Source organism: Microcaecilia unicolor, chromosome 8 (assembly GCF_901765095.1).
Source record: "Microcaecilia unicolor chromosome 8, aMicUni1.1, whole genome shotgun sequence".
NCBI classification, from domain to species: domain Eukaryota; kingdom Metazoa; phylum Chordata; class Amphibia; order Gymnophiona; family Siphonopidae; genus Microcaecilia; species Microcaecilia unicolor.
The window spans coordinates 223,539,521-223,555,698 of NC_044038.1; the positions used below are offsets into that span (position 1 = coordinate 223,539,521).

At 41.5% G+C, this 16,178-nt stretch overlaps 1 protein-coding gene across 2 annotated transcripts in view; it reads left to right on the forward strand.

The window, feature by feature from the left end:
• The window catches only part of STK4 (serine/threonine kinase 4), a 144,067-nt gene that overhangs the window by 101,939 nt on the left and 25,950 nt on the right, over nucleotides 1-16,178 (forward strand). The gene's annotated exons all lie outside the window — the stretch shown is intronic.

The window sequence follows — 16,178 nt, forward strand, 5'->3', positions numbered from 1 at the left end:
CCAAGGTAGGGGAGATATGATAGAGGTCTACAAAATCCTGAGTGGTGTAGAATGAGTAGAAGTGAATCAATTTTTAACCCCTTAAAAAAGTACAAATACTAGGGGACACTCAATGAAGTTACATGGAAATATTTTTTCACTCAGCCAATAGTTAAACTCTGGAACTCGTTGCCAGAGGATGTGGTAATAGTGGTCAGTGTATCTGGGTTTCAAAAAGGTTTGGAGTCATTCCTGGAGGAAAAGTCCATAGTCTGCAATTGAGACAGCCATGGGAAAGCCACTGCTTGCCCTGGCATTGGAATCATGGAATGTTGCTACTATTTGGGTTTCTGCCAGATACTTGTGACCTGGCTTAGCCACTGTTGGAAACAGGATACTGGGCTAGTTGGACCATTGGTCTGACCCATGTGGTGGTTATTATGTTCTTATCGTGATGATTTGGTACTGGGTCTTTTTCTAAGTAGCACCAGCATTATGGAACTCACTGCCTTGAGAAGCGAGACTGATGTTTTGTAAGATTTCAAAAGCAGGCGGAGGAGACATGTCTTCAGCTTTTATTTATAAACAGGGGAGTTAGAAGGCATTAGTTAGAGGTTTTTGTTTAACTGTGTGTGGTGATTTTATCTGTTACATGGAAGTCACTACATGCTGGTGTTAGTAACGTGTTCCAAGTATGATAAATAAGAAAGAAAGCGTGCATAATTGTATCACAGTTTGGTACACTGGAAGCAATTTCAGATTCATCTCCTTAACATGCATTTCCATGTCCACTGCTCTCTGATTAGTGAAAAGTGATTTCTTAGCACCCTTTTTTTGTGCATTGGAAGTTAATGCACAGAAATCTGCATAAAGCTGGAAGCGATAAGATGTACTTATTGCTAGATCAGATGAAAATTCATGTAACAGAGGAGTGTCCAGTGCCCAGCAGCATCAGAAGCTATAAATTAATCGTAGTTCTGATAGCAAAGCACACAACAGAATAGAATTTTCATCTCAAAATAGCTCTGAGCTCACAATCTACAAACAGTTTCTACAGATGGGCTTTTACCTTACTTACTCTGCTCATTTCCAAGGAGTAAATAAAATGATGCCCATTTTCTCAATTGCATGGACCCTAGCAATATTCAGTAAAGCAACAAGATAACTCATATTTGCTGCTTTTTGTGTATACCCTACTTTGATTTGTACCTGTGCTCTTCAGGGCACAGACCGTATAACTCTGCCCCGCACTATCCCCGCCTCCCAACCACCAGCCCCACCTCCCAACCACCGGCTCTGGCACAGGCACAGACCGTATAAGTCTGCCCAGCACTATCCTCACCTCCCCAGCCCTGCCTCCCACGCATGTTTGAATTCCGTTACCGTTTTCATTTCCACCACCTCCCGCGGGAGGGCATTCCAAGCATCCACTACTTAAGCATAAAGGAATCCTGTGCCGAAGGAAAGGATCCTCAGGAGCTTAGTCAAGATTGGGAGGCGGGGCTGGTGGTTGGGAGGCGGGGATAGGGCTGGGCAGACTTATACGGTCTGTGCCAGAGCCGGTGGTGGGAAGCGGGACTGGTGGTTGGGAGGCGGGGATAGTGCTGGACAGACTTGTACGGTCTGTGCCAGAGCCTGTGGTGGGAGGCGGGGCTGGTGGTTAGGAAGGTGGGGATAGTGCTGGGCAGACTTATACGGTCTGTGCCAGAGCCGGTGGTTGGGAGGAGGGGCAGGTGGTTGGGAGGCGGGGATAGTGCAGGGCAGACTTATACGGTCTGTGTCCTGAAGAGCACAGGTACAAATCAAAGTAGGGTATACACAAAAAGCAGCAAATATGAGTTATCTTGTTGGGCAGACTGGATGGATCGTGCAGGTCTTTTTCTGCCGTCATCTACTATGTTACTATGTTACTAAGCAGGAGAGTTAATGAGGGAATCTAAAAATGTTTTACATAAACCTTTATTGTACTACTATTTGTCCTTCCACCAAAATACAAGAGGTTTTTTTTCCGTTTTCAATGTATAATGTTGGCTGGCATTGCTTAGTACTGTAGCGTTAAAATACACACAATACCAATTACAACTCAGCACTTTTCTGCAGACACATTGGCAGCTTTTCGCTTAGTGATGAATTGCTGCTTTAGAAGCCCTGGGGCCATGGTGAAGATTCATTAACATGAAGAGCTAATGCTTATATCTGTTAGAAAGGTGGTGGTGGATGTCCATGAGGCCATTGCATTAAATTTATTTATTTATTTATTGCATTTGTAGCCCACATTTTCCCACCTCTTTGCAGGCTCAATGTGGCTTACAATACATCATGAATGGTGGAAATATATTAGAAAATAGTATTATTGGAGAATCTTGGGTGACATGATAACGAAAAAACATGATAGTAATATAACAAGCAAATATTATCAGACAGTTCTGAATATATGTGGAGGAGTGGTGTATGTTCACATTTGTTGATCTTTGTGGTATGCCTTATTAAAGAGATGGGTCTTCAGAAGTTTGCGGAAATCGGTTAGTTCGTAAATCGTTTTTAAGTTGCGCGGCAGTGCGTTCCATAACTGTGTACTCAAGTAGGTAAAGTTTGACGCATGCATTAGTTTATATTTTAGGCCTTTGCAGTTGGGGAAGTGCAGGTTAAGGAATGTGCAGGATGATCTTTTAGCATTCCTGGGTGGTAAGTCTATCAGGTCTGACATGTAGGCTGGTGCGTCTCCGTGAATGATTTTGTAAACCAGGGAGCATATTTTGAACGTGATGCGTTCTTTAAGTGGGAGCCAGTGTAGCTTTTCTCTTAGGGGTTTAGCACTTTCATATTTTGTTTTACCGAATATGAGTCTAGCTGCAGTATTCTGGGCTGTTTGAAGATCACTGCCTGTCCCTATGTAGAATGATCAAATGGTAAATTCTGTCAAGGAAAACAAATGGGACCCACAAGTTCAAACTAGTTTAGGCTGTTCTAAGTAAATTAGGCTCTTTATTTTTGAGTTCTCAGCCAGAGAAATACACACACACACACACACACACATATAATTTGCTCAGGTTGTCTTAGAATTTTGTAAGCAATTGAAGACATGAAAGATTCATGTCTTATTAAATTTTTATATTTTTGTTCTTTTCTGTAGTTACAGATTTTTCTATTTGATTTTTTTCATGTATCATTTATTGTATTTTATATTTTGTTGTAGGTGGTATATAATTTCAATTTTAAAAAATTCCATAGCATCCTGTCAGACCAGTGCTGACCAAGAGGTTATATCTCCCTACCAGCAGATAGAGAAAGAGGAAGAAAATAGTTCCTGTAACTCCCCCCTTAAGAGTATTATGCTGTATAGAATGTTCAGTATTTCCTCCGTCTCCCAAGCAGATGGATAATATGGTAACAGCCCTGATCTTGACCTGGTTTATAACTAATTTCAATTGAGCTTTAACTACCCTAGGTTTTCTGCTCCTGAGCCAGTTTTATACTGAGACTCGGTTGAGTTTGGAGGGTACCTATTTGGCCTCTTCTCCTGAACCAGTTTCTCAGTTGTGTTTGTTGAGTTGTGGGTGCCCTCCTTGGCTTGTTCTTCTGACCAGTTTTAATACCTGGGGTTCAGTTGATTTGGGGTGTCTTCTTTGGCATAAACTGAAGTTTAAAATAAAGGCTGCTGTTCTGTGAGATCTCTACTACTCCTCCTCTCCCCCCCCCCCCCCCCCCCCTCAAGACGTTTGAACCATCGCCTGTAGAAGTCAGCCTTTCATTGGACAAGCCTGTTCTGATTTATTTCCGAGCTCTGGTGTTTGTGCCTCTCTTTCTTATTCAGCTCTCATTGGTATCTTGCTTGACTTTTTTCTCACAGCAGGGCTTACTGACAGAAATCTTTGTTGTTACGATTTCTATAAGCAGTGAATATTTCTTTGACTCTCTTATATAGAGTATTTTGCATGACATTACATTTTCCTCAGTGTTCCAGACTTTTCCCGCCAAAATTCTTTTCCCCTTTGTCAGTTGGTGTTTGTTTTTTCAAGGGTTTCTGGGCTGTTTGATTCGCAGTAAGCAAATCTAGGCATATTTTAGCTCCCCTCAAATTAAAACAAAAAATGTCTGGTCTTTCTTCAATCAACGTTCACTATTAAAGGATTTTTTAATGAAAGAACTGTGTTCCCTTTTGTTTTTAAAGGCTCTTTGTGCTGTTTTCTTTTTTTGTTTTACCTCTTACTAGGACATTTGCTGCTATTCTTTGGTTCATTGCTGTATGCTGCAATTTTATTTATTTTTTTAATCTCTGGTGCAGTCGCCTTAATGGTTACAGTAGCTGCCTGAATAGTAGATACAGATTCTACTACTTTTTTCCCTGTTTAATTTGAATATCAATTAGACTAACTGTGTTCTTATGTGCAGCAGTCGGTCATTAATTGCAGTCTTTAGGGAAGAAGATGTAAGAGAGCTGCCTGTACCAGAAATGTTTTTCAAGGTTGATGATTCAGAGGAACTAAAAGAAATCTCAGTGAACCTGGAAGACGTACTGAGCCAAATTGACAAATTAAAAAGTAGCAAATCACCTGGACCGAATGGCATGTGTCCAAGGGTACTGAAGAAACTCCAACATGAAATTGCTAATCTGCTGTTAGTAATCTGCAACCTGTCATTAAAGTTGTCTGTAGTACCTGAAGATTGAAGGGTGGCCAATGTAACACTAATTTTTAAAAAGGGTTCCGGGGTGATCCAGGAAATTACAGACTAGTAAGCCTGATGTCAATGTCGGGTAAAATAGTCGAAACTATTTTAACGAATACAATTATGGAACCTATAAATAAACATGGTTTAATGGGACAGAGTCAGCATGGTTTCAGCCAGGGGAAGTCTTGCCTCCCCAATTTGCTTCATTTCTTTTTTTTTTAACTCTTTATTTATAGCTTTTAACAAACATAATTCATTTTTATGAGTGTCAATACACAAAAAGAAAAAGTAATTCACATGTAACCTTACATCTAATGTCGAAATTTTCTTCTTACTATCGTCCACAATATTACAGTAAATAGTGATCCAAGATAAGGAAATAAAATTATCCTGCTTATTTAAACAGATACATCACAAATTAACTAAGGAAGGTCCTTCCAAGTGGTTAACTCTAGCCTGCTATACAGTGGTACATATGGGATTAGACTTGTACACTAACCTCTTCTTTGCTAATTAGAAATTCTTCTAACTGATTTGGGTCAAAGAATTGATATTGCTTTGATTGAAATTTTACTCTACAAACACAGGGAAACCGCAGAAGGAAGTCAGCTCCCACTGCTACTGTTCTAGCCCGCAGCAGTAGGAACCTCTTACGCCTCCTCTGCGTTTTCCTGGAAAGATCTGGAAAGACCCTTATCTTTGAACCCATAAACTCAGAATCTAAATGCCTTAGAGATAGTTTGAGAACTGCATCTCTATCCATTTCTAACGCAAACGTTGCAAGCAGTGTAGTTCTCTGTGTAATTACTTCAAGAGATGTTTCCAGGAATGCAGTTAAATTCATTGCCCCCTGTAAAGGTAAATTTTCAGATGATTTAACATCTAATTGAAGGTAAAATGCTCTAGTTATGGGCGGCAAAGATGTCTCCTGCATTCCTAGTATCTCTACTAAATATTTTTTAAGCATTTGGACTGGTGAAATTAAAGGTGATCTAGGAAAATTTAAAAAACGAAGAGACAGTCTTTTAGCTTGATTTTCCAGATATTCCAAACGCCTAAAGGAAAAATTTCTCTCCTTAATTGAAGCCTGTTCGAAAAGTTCCAATTTTTCAATTTTTTCAGTCAGTTTTTTTGCTTCGGAGGTTTGAGAAAGATTAATTTGTAGTTGGTTCAATGCAGATTGCTTCATTTCTTTGAAGGTATGAATAAGCTTGTGGATAAAGGTGAGTTGGTGGATGTAGTAGTGTATCTAGATTTTCAGAAAGCTTTTGATGAAGTTCTGCATAAAAGACTCCTGAGAAAATTAGAGAGTCGTGGGATAGGAGGCACGGTTCTGGTGTGGATTAGGAATTGGTTATTGGACAGAAAACAGAGAGTAGGGTTAAATGGCCATTTTTGTCAATGGAAGAAGGCGAATAATGGAATGCTGCAGGGATCTGTACTGGGACTGGTGCTATTTAACATTTATAAATGATCTGGAAATTGAAACAATGAGTGAGGTGATTACATTTACATGATACAAAACTATTCAAGGTTATTAATACAGATGTGGAACGTGAAAAAAATTACAGGAAGACCTTAGGAAATTGGAAGACTGGGCATTTAAATGACAGATGAAATTTAATGTGGACAAATGCAAAGTGATGCACATTGGGAAGAATAATCCAAATCATAGTTACCTGATGCTAGGGTTCACCTTAGAGGTCAGTGACCAAGATCTAGGTATCATTGTAGACAATACGCTGAATTCTTCCACCCAGTGTGTGGCAATGGTCAATAAAGCAAACAGGATGCTAGGAATTATTAGGAAAAAGATGATAAATAAGACTGATAATACTATAATGCTTCTGTATCGCTCCATGGTGTGACCTTACCTTGAGTATTGCATTCAGTTCTGGTCGCAATTTCTCCCCCCAAAAAATATAGCGGAATTAGAAAACGTTCAAAGAAGAGCGACCAAAATGATAAAAGGGATGGAAGTAACTCCTCTCATATGAGAAACGGCTAAACAGGTTAGGGCTGTTCTACTTGGAAAAGAGATAACCGAGGGAGGATATGATTGAGATCTATAAAATCCTCAAAGGTGTAGAATGAGAAGTAAATTGATTTTTTTTTTTTTACTCTTTCGAAAATTACAAAGACTGGGGGATACTCAGTGAAGTTACATGAAACACTTTTAAAATAAATAGGAGGAAATATCTTTTCACTCAATGAATAGTTTAGCTCCGGAACTCTTTGCCAGAAGATGTAGTACCTGCGGTTAGCGTATCTGGGTTTAAAAAAAAAGGTTTGGACAAGTTCCTGGAGGAAAAGTCTGTAGTCTGTTATTGAGACAGACTTGGGGCCACTGCTTGCCCTGGGATGGGTAGCATGGATTTAGCTATTTGGGTTTCTGCCAAGTACTTGTGACCTGGATTGGCCACTGTTAGAAACAGGATACTAGGCTAGGTGGACTGTTGGGCTGACCCAGTATAGCTAATCTTATATTCTTATGAGTTCCTAAGAATTAACTGTTCTTATCTTCAGCCAGCTGACTATATTTTGGCATAAATAGCCAAGTATGCCTTTTTGTTTCCTATCGCCAGTGTTCTTTAAAAAATAAAAAATTCTGTCAAAGCTGTACGATTCAACTCTTGACTTTGTTCTACCAAATTTGATGGGTGCACTCTGTTTCAACATGAGTTACTCATCTGGCTTGCCGGATTAAGGATAATAGCACTATTTCTGTAACTGAAAAAACTAATGCAGCCGAAGAAGTTTAGTAGCCACTGATGATTCGGAGCTGGCCAAATTGCACAGGTTTTTTTTTTCCATTCAACTGTGGTTCTTCACAGTTCTTTCTATATCTTCCTGGGCTTCTCAGCCCCATGTGTGTGTAGTTGCCCACCTGAGTTGCACACTTGAACCCACTGGCACGATTGCTCAGTGGCACTAGTATTGCACACTAACTGTACCCGCTGGGTTGTGCGATGGCGGCCAAATGCTTGGGTTCATAAGTACATAAGTAATGCCATACTGGGTCCATCGAGCCCAGCATCCTGTCCCCGACAGCGGCCAATCCAGGTCAGGGGCACCTGGCGAGCTTCCCAAGCGTACAAACATTTTATACAAGTTATTCCCAAAATTGTGGATTTTTCCCAAGTCCATTTAGTAGCGGTCTATGGACTTGTTCTTTAGGAAACCGTCCAACCCCTTTTTAAACTCTGCCAAGCTAACCGCCTTCACTACGTTCTCCGGCAACAAATTCCAGAGTTTAATTATGCGTTGTGTTGATCTCCTTCAACATCTACCTGTGTCACTTCTGCTACTATCATCTCTGTTGTGTAGTTGCAACCGCCACTGTTTGCTTATCTGCAATAACTAGTTCGTTCCGTAGTTGCAGCAACCACTGGTACTACTCGGCTGAAGCAGCCGATTATTTTCTGTGCCTATGTTGGGGACACTACCTTGCTTAATCCCATTGGTCTGAGCTGGTCTTATAGGATACTATGGAAGGAAAAGTTATGTCGTACCTAATAACTTTCTTTCCTTTAGTCCTATCAGACCAGTCCAGAATCCCTTCCTGATTGATTAATTTTATTTTGCTTACAAGCTATATTTTTCAGATATCATGAATTGTACTTGTACATTTTTCCTAACCTGTTGTATATCACACATCATCTGAGTCGGTGAAATATGTGCATGTCAGTAGAATATATACCTCACTAGCTGGTAAGGTTGTTCTTACCTTATTGAATTACTTTGTTGAATTACTTGGTCTCAGAGTTTCTATATTGGACAAAAGGCAGATTTTGAGCACTATTGCTTGACTGTTTGAAATACTGGACACTCTATACTGCATAAAACCCTTAAAAGGGTGAGTCACAAGAATTATTTTCTTCCTCTGTCTCCGCTGGTAGAGGAACACAACCCATTGGTCTGGACTGACAGGACTAGAGGAAAGAAAGTTATCAGGTAAGACATAACGTTTCCTTAAGGGAGTTTAATTCCAAATTATTGGTGCACTCGAACACCATTAACATGTGTGATTTGCCACAGGGGCCCATTCTGTGCATTGGTCCTGCAGCAAATAGTGAACAATAATGTGCTGTGTACTTTAAAATGTACTGAGAACTTTTTCATCATACTTGAGGACTTGCCTTTTGATGCCCGAGGCAATGCTAATAATTTCTAGAGCTGGGAATCTTCTACTGCTAAGTAAATGGGTCAGTGGCCTTTATGGTGTACATTATTGGTTGGCAATAGGATACTTATGAGATGAGCATTATTGTGGGCAGTCAGGTATATGCAGATGGTATCACAAAACCTTAGCTACAGTTCTGAGGCATTAAACCTCTGGTTTTAATGACTTGAAAAGTGGATGAAACTTTTTTTTTTTTTTTTTTTTTTCGTTTTTTTGGTTTCAGCTGAAACCAAATCTCTTCTTAAATTTGCCACTCTGTTTTGGCCGCAGTCAAAACCAAAGCTTGCCCAGCCCCCATTCCCTCCTTCCTCTTCCACCGTCTCCCCTCCCGCTGAACCAAAGGAACTCCCTTCCTCTCCCCTCCCCATAGCTCCCCCCACCTCCCTGTGCCTACCTTATCACACCCGTGGTGTAGTGGATAATTGAGGCAATAGCGATCCCCAGTTGCTCCTACCCATCCCATGTCTGCAGTCGAAATGGCTGCCACAACTTCACGTTGGTCTCGCGGGATTGCTGCTGGAAGTTTGCAGCAGCCATTTTGAGATTGGAGCTGGCAAGGATAATAGGCAAAATATGGAGTAATCATAGTTTGGATCACTGACCTAAAGCTCTTCAAAAAATGCAGATTTTTCATTTCCTAAGTACCCTCAATTTAAAGAAAATGTTCTTCACTACTTTTCTGATTTATGGATGAAAGAATAACGAGAATTCTGAGATCACCCCTGAATAGTGTGCTTCCCCAACGATAGGGATTTTAACATAATCTATCAATATCTCCTGTAGACATGATTCAATTTGTCCCGACATAAACAGAATTTATGTGCTTGACATGTTCAACTTGTCTATTAGCCTTCATCCTTGACTTTAATGCATGGGCCCATGAGATGACGTTCTGTAGTTCCTTTGTCAGAACTCCTGCAGACAATATACTGATCTCCTGTCAAAATATAGTATAAATAATTGAAGATATGAAAGATGATTTTTCAAGATAGTGAGAATAGCACTAGTAAAAGGGCTGAATTTCTAAATGCAAAATCAGTATAATATACAGAGTTGAAATACCAAAGGAAAAATGCTAAATGGGAAGCAAGAGCACCAGAAACTCCCAGTGTGATAATTTGAGGGCTGTGTCTTATGCTACTGCCTTAAGTAACAGATCAGTTTCAAAAAATTATCCTCTTGGAGGCCATGATGCTTAAAAGCGCTTTAATGCACACAGTCTGTTTTCCTTCCCAATAAGAAGAAGAAAAGGCCCCCGTTGAACTCTTAAGAATTTCAATTCTATGTTCATTATATTTTCCCATAAGTAAGCTGATTCTGCTCATCATCTTAGAGGCTGGTTGGCTGCCTGTAGCCTGCAGCCCTATAGGAATTGGTGGCTTGGCAGTGTGTTTCTGTGCTATCTCATATGCATCATAAATTGATCAGTCTAGATACATTTCACATTCCTTTCTTTTGGCCTTGAGTGAAATTCTTCTGTTTTAATCCTTGAAGAGAGATACTGTGCATACAGTTTTTGCAGTACCAGTATTTATGTGCAGAAGAGCATTCCAGCACATGTGTAAATATATACGCATGCAGCACCGAGGGCTGATAAGTTTGGGGGGTGGGGGGTTGTAGTTTACTCTGTACCAGCACAGGTGGACCTGGGCCCACCCAAAATTGTGGCACTCTTGCTGTGGCTGGCGTGTAGCCCTAAACACTGCCAGCTGAAGATTTCCTTCTCAGGCAGCCGGCACTCTCCCAAACACTTTGAGCTGACGCGGACACTGGCCCTCTGCACGCACTCAATTTTCATGCATGCGCTGCCTGGCCGGCGGCTCATGGCAAGTGTAGCTGGCTGCTGTTCTGGAAGAGCACTGGCTGCTTGAGGACGAGGGAATCTTCAGCTGGCGAGGTTTGGGGATCATCGCCAGCTCAGGGTATTTAATATTTTGGCCCACCCAAAATTGGCCTCCTGGCTGTGTCTCTGTGGTACACCTCCCCCTCAGCGCTTTTTTTGTTTTTTTTAACCCATCCTTTTTAAGAAAGCCAGAAAAAAAATGTGGGTCTTGTGTGCTCACTAAGAAGAAATAAAATCCTCACTAAAGCTACTGAAGTACGAACTGATGTATTTACTCATTCTCAGACTTTTCATTAAAGCTCAGAAAAACCCTGCATTCAGCCGTTCTGTGCACTTCTTTGCATCTTTCATCTTCTGTACTAATACCTTTGTTACTATGAGGTTTAAATGTGCACTGGTATGTATCCGTGACTTTGCTTTCAGCTTGTGCGCATAACTCATTTTTACATAAGGCTCCCGCTGTACCACACACAGTTGAGCACAAAAGCCAAGGTAAGCTGTTTGCAGAGCCTAGCATACTATTACATTGGCCGTTTCCATTACCAGATAACTTCCGCGAGCAGAACCTTATATAATAATTTGCACCTCCAACGTTCCATCGCTGTCTGGCTGCCTGGGTTTTTGTAGCATCTGATGACGTCAGCCAACCTCCAGCGTTCCGTTCCCCCTCACTGCCCTGCCCTCGCGTCAAAATGTAATGACGTCAGAGGGCGGAACAGTGAGAGGGAAGGGAACGCTGGAGGCAAACTGACGTCAGGATGTTACCAACGGAAGGGAAGCCAGCCAGGCCACCCAGAAAACAATGAGGTACAAAGGAAGAGAGAATCGCGGCACATCGAGGGGAGGGCAGAGCAGAATCAAAGGACATGAATGGGATGGGAGGAGAGGACAGGAGAGAAGAGAATCGCGGGACATGGATGGGAGGGCAGGGAAGAGGAGAATTGCTGGACATGGAGGGGGAAGGAAGGGAAAAATCGCTGGACATGGAGGGCAGGGGAGAGACAAAAAATCGCTTACAAGAGAGCCTTTCTAGAGCCCGTTTCATTGTTGAGGAAACGGGCTGGGTTCCACTAGTTTAAAATAAGTATTATCTCAATTGTACATTTTACCAGTTTGAGTGATGTCATTTTTAACCCTGGGTCATCTTTCGGCGGTGATGGGTCAAACCTCAGTTTTGAAATGGCTTTCCTGGCTCTTTGCCTTTTTAAAGACTGACATGCTAGGGATGCTGAGCACATTTACTGTGTATAGGGGAAGTAATTTGAGAAGCTAACTGGAGACCTTATTCTCCATTACCAAGTTTGCTGCAACCTCAAACAGCTTAAAGTGCAGATGAGGCTGAGTTTTGTAGACAACAAAAATAAAACAAAACCTTCACTGGAGAAGAGGAATGGTTGGCCCTCTAGAATGTCGAGCTAGGAAAACACCTAAGATTCATAGATTATTTTGACTGTCTTAATGCTCTATTTAGCAAAGCACAAATCATTTCCCCTCCTTATGCCTTTGTACCCAGCTTTTAAATAGTAATATACAGAGTTGGATTTTTTTTTTTTTTGCTTTGGATTTCTCACAGTTTCATTGGTAGCCCATAAGAATAGCTACACTGAGTCCGACCTGTGGTTCATCTAGTCCCAGTGTTCTACTTCCAACAGTGGCCAATCCAGGTCACAAGTACCTGGCAAAATCCCATGCTAGCAAGCCCAAGGATAAATAGTGGCTTCCCCAGGTGTATCTTAATAGCCGATTATGGACTTTTCCTCCAGGAACTTGTCCGAACCTTTTTTTAAACCCAGATACACAAACTGTTACCACATTCTCCAGCAATGAATTCCAGAGCTTAACTATTTGCTGAGTGAAAAAAGTTTTCTTCTATTTGTTTTAAAAGAATTACCATGTAAGAACTTGTACTTTTTGAAAGAGTAAACAGTGTATTTATGTTTACCCATTCTAGTCCTCTCAGTATTTTGTAGACTTCTAACCTATCTCCCCTCAGCTGTCTCTTCACCAAACTGAAGAGTCCTAACCTCTTAAGTCTTTCTGTGTAAGTTACATTTGGGTACAGTAGGCATTTCCCTTCCCCATACGGCTTAATCTAAGATCTAATTTTACTAACTTAATACCTGCATTAACTCATTAGCTCAAGTTAGCGAATGTAGCCCTCTATTCGTACCAGAAGCAATGGAATGGGGAATGACTTGTCCAAAGTTACGAGGATCTTGAGTGGATCCCAGCCTGCTGTTCTTAACCACTGGGCTGTTACTCCATTTTCCTCTTAAGCACTCCTTTATATGGTAGCTAAGCCCTGCCCAGGGGGTGTCTGGGGTCCACTGGACCACCATAGTAACATACATACTTAATGACGGCAGATAAAGACCTGAACGGTCCAACCAGTCTGCCCAATGAAATAAACTTATTTTACATGGTATGTGATACTTTATATGTATACCCCAGTTTGATTTGCCCTTGCCATTCTCAGGGCACAGACTATAGAAGTCTGCCCAGCACTGTTCTTGTACTAAAAGTTCAGAAACTAATGTCGAAGCCCCTTAAATACTCCAGCCCATCCATATCTATTCAGTTACAATCAGGGCGTAGACAGTAGAAGTCTGCCCAGCACTGGTTTCGCCTTCCCAATTACCGGCGTTGCCACCCAATCTCTGCTAAGGTTCCGTGGATCCATTCCTTCGAAACAGGATTCATTTGTGTTTATCCCATGCATGTTTGAATTCCATTACCGTTTTCATCTTCACCACCTCCCGTGGGAGGGCATTCCACAAATCCACCACCCTCTCCGTGAAAAGAAAGAGACCAATCCGACTAGGGAGGCCGGACACAACTGGGCTGTAGGCCAGCGGTAAGGAAAGGGTTAAGGAAAGGCGAGGAGGGGGAGGGAAAGCATAAAGGGGAGCCCAACAGGTAAGGAGGGGTCACTAGGAGCGGGCAGTGGCAGGCAGAGGAGCTGACCCGACCCCCCCCCCCCCCCCCCCCCCCCCCAGCGTTTAGGGCACACCTGTTGCAGCTGAGCGGTAAGGGACAGGGATCATGTAAGACTATGGAGGGTACACAGCGTATTACATTCAAGATGATTTTGAAATTTTATGCCTGCAGGGGGGCAGGTTGCAGTTCATTTACTTTGATTACATTGTCTCCTGGCTTGAACGGCCGGGAGGCCAAGAGCTTAGGCGGGGTGCGTCCTTAAACGGGAGGCACCTGAATCAGCGGGTGCTATAAATAACAGCCCGCATAGGAGGGGGGGGGGTGTGCTTAGACGGCACAACCGGAAGCGTGTTAAAACACAAGGGGAATGAAAAGCTGTGTACCCAGGGGATGGCTATGATTTGTGATGTTATCGAAGTTATACAGTTTGCAACAGATGTAAATGCGATTTATGAGATGTAATGTTAAAATGCTTGGCTGCGGCCTTAATAAATTCTCTCCGTGAAAAAATACTTCCTGACATTACTCCTGAATCTGCCCACCTTCAACCTCAATTCATGTCCTCTAGTTCTACCACCGTCTCCGGAAAAGGTTTGTTTGCGGATTAATACCACCAGGGCTGGACATCTTTGTGGGGAGTCTGGGGGTCCACCGGACCTTCAGGGCTTGTTTGACAGGTCAAGGCTTTGTTTGGGTATGCGCTCAAGAGCTGAGCTTAACGCACAGTTCGAGTGCATGCCCAGGCACAATCGTCCTGCAGAAGTCCCTAATTTTCAACGCTAATAACGCTCCTAAATTTGCATGTCATTGGTGCTGATCATTAGGGACTATTTTTCCAGTGCTGTTTAGTACAGCACCGGTTTTGAGTTATCCCCCTTTCAGTCCTTGTTCCAAAACTCTGTTGCCAGTTTAGTAATCTCCAGTGGAGCTAGCTTTGTTTTTATGGTTGATAAGTACATTTGGATCAGTCTGAGCTAGATACCAGGTGTATAAAAATCAGCTGCTCTATATATTATTTATATAGTCAGAATCCCAGTTTACATAAAACCAAACAAATCAAAATCTGATTTTGTAAACCTAAGTTTATTTGAACACTGAAAAATCTCAGTAATCTGATATTTTGGGCAAGTTTTAATATTTGTTCTGAAAGGTAATAAATCATTTTCCATTTTCCTTACAATTGGAGAAGAAATGCTTTATCTCATAAAGCAGTGGTTCATCATTCTTCAGTTCCCTATGCCATAACCTTTTATTGATTTAGATAGCAGTGTGTTTTCATTTATTTTTACTACTGACATTGATTTTATATTAACCCTAAAGCATACTATGCTGGTATTTGATTGTCATTCTATATGAGTAAATTAGAGAATTTAAACAAACCCTTTTGATGATCATCTGTTCTGTTCTTGCTATATCAGACCCTCAACTTCCTAATAGATGTTTGTGATTCATCATAGTAATCTGGTTGGAGGAGGGTTAAGATACATAGAGTGGGAGAATGAAGGGCACTGGGATCGGTTTAGGCCAGTAGTAATTTTCTGAAAACAAACGGGGAAATAATGCAGAGCATGCCTATTGGAATTTTTTCAAACCTGTCTGCATAGATGTGTGTGAATCTTTTGATTGGGGGGGGGGGAGGGATGATTTGAACACAGTGGCTCCTAAATATTCTGTTGATGTGTAAAGAATAGCAAGTGGTGAAAACATGCAAAATATGCCTCATACAGTTCGATCCTACATCCTATGTGGGTGTGGTATGGGTGTGTGTCCGACTTGGATGGGGGGAAAGAGAGAAGGGTGGTTTGATTGGAGGGGTAATCAAACATGTTGGTTTGGAAGGAATATGTACATGAAACCAGTTGTGATAATATCTAACCACAAGGTGTCAGTTACATTTCAGGGATGGATTTTTGCAGTTTAGCCACAAGGTTCCATTGTCCCAAGGCAAAAGTATTTGCAATGCTTCACAGCCACTAGGAGGCAGCACATAAACTCAAAGAAATGGTTGTGTCCTTCTGCCTGAAGGAAGGTAGGTGATTTTCAAATGGCCCATTTAGTCCCATTATGGCTTTTTATAGGATTGTTTTGGTAAGGGTGGTGGTGGGATATACATGATGGTTGGGGGAGAGGGCTAAGGATCTGAACATTAATTAAAAGGGGGGAGCATTTGAGGCTGAAGGTTCACCTAGGGCAATTCAAATAGATGAGCGTATTTATATCAGGTTTATAGTCAGGAACGCTAGCAAAATCTCAGCATTATTAGGGGATGAAGAAGTAGAGTTAGTCTACAGGAAAATCTGCTGTAAAGTTTTTTGTTTTCTTTTATTGGCATTGAAGCTAATCTGAGCAGATGGCAAAAGATGGTTAGATAGTAATCACTGTGCCCTTCTTGTCTGAGACTGAAATCTTGGCGTAGTCAAGCGCTTCAAGCATTTAAAGAAAATTCTCATAGCTGTATCACCTCCACTAAAATTTGGTTACTAGGAAAATCTAGTGCATTCTACTTATAACAAATTAACTCGTATCAGGAGAAATATCTTATCTTATTCAAAGGGTTATAAGAGT